Source organism: Lactuca virosa, chromosome 3 (genome assembly GCF_052849685.1).
Source record: "Lactuca virosa cultivar CGN04683 chromosome 3, Lactuca_virosa_CGN04683_v6, whole genome shotgun sequence".
Taxonomy (NCBI): domain Eukaryota; kingdom Viridiplantae; phylum Streptophyta; class Magnoliopsida; order Asterales; family Asteraceae; genus Lactuca; species Lactuca virosa.
This window is the reverse complement of record NC_136428.1, coordinates 181,005,546-181,007,051: the sequence shown is the minus strand read 5'-3', so window position 1 is coordinate 181,007,051 and position 1,506 is coordinate 181,005,546.

Sequence of the window (1,506 nt, the reverse complement as noted above, 5' to 3'; positions counted from 1 at the left end):
CAAAATAAAGAAAGGATAAATTATACAATGCAAAAATAACAAAAAAAAAATTAAAAATGCTAGAATAAACTAAAAAGGAAGTAAATAAAACTAATTATTAAATCACCCCAAGCTTGAAACCTATTTGTCCTCAAGTAAGAACAAGACAAAAATGAGATCGGTATGAGCTAAGCTAAAAAGGAAAAAAGAAAGGCAACCATAGAACTTAGTCAATACCAGTCAACATGGTCAGATTCAGTATTGTATAGACCCTACGTAATGTTCCTCGCTTTAAAGCCATAAACCACATTTTTGAACAATTCAATAGGCGAATAGACCGCGTCTGTATGGGGTCCTCACTAGAGTGTACAAGACAAAGGAAAAAAGTAGATATGCCTAGTAAGGGGGCACTCTGAATACATCAATGCAGACCATGATGCATGAAGGAAATATGTCTCCATAAATGATGATTCCTTTGGAAAGGCCAAAGTGTATCATGATGAAATAGGGTTTGTAGCACGGAACTTCGGGGCAAACATTCGGCTTTGAGGGCTTCTCCCTTATACTATCCTTTACAATCTACCATCTCGTCATCCTGGCCTTTTCTCACCAAAATCAAAAAGAAAAATTACAACTCAATCTATGAATTAGACACAAGACATCCTAAATCTTCATCTTCAAACTTCTGTTTTCGATCTTTAGTCTTCTTATTTAACTCTTAACCTTTTTTTCTTTTTCTTTTACTTTTTGCATTTTTTTATATTCGCATAGATAACTTGAACCTGAGCTGCTACTTGGCTTTTTATTTTTCTTTTTGTGTTTCTTCATTTTATTTGTTTTTCTTTGTTTTTGTTGCTTTTCTTCTTGTCTTTCTTCTTTTAAGGTCTAAGGACTTTCACCATAAAGTACATGACGCCAAAGAGGCTAATATAAATGCATAGTGTTCATTTACTGTATGTCAAGATCCACTATAAAAGGTGAGGTATGACTCAAAAATGGGTATTACCGAAAAAACTAAGGTCCCAAAAAAATATGAATTAGGGGAACCGCTCAAAGTTCATCAAGCACCTTAGTGTAAGGTGTGATGAACAAAACTTATCTAACTATCTACTATGGACCCCTAGAAAATGATGTCATATCTCAAAAAGGTGGTGAGAATCTAACTATTTTCAAAGTTCGGGCAAGACTTGGGAGTAAAAAGGAGTATTCCCCCTGACCGAGATGTGATTCTTCCATGTCTTCAAAATACCATATCGGGATAAGCTTTGCTTGTACACATCATCTTGACTAGCCACCTTCATCCACATCTAAACCCATTAAGAAAATTACATATGACCCCCACACAAGCAGTCTAAAAGTGGCTTGTAAGGCTCGAAGTGTGTACCGTTACTTATAAACAAGAAAATCTATAATAAAACCCAGGACCAATCTATGATTCAATAGTTATGATGCAACTCTATGGCACATGTTGGGATGAGAAGAAAGAGACAACAAAAATGCATGAAATACTAAACTAATGTGCGACCC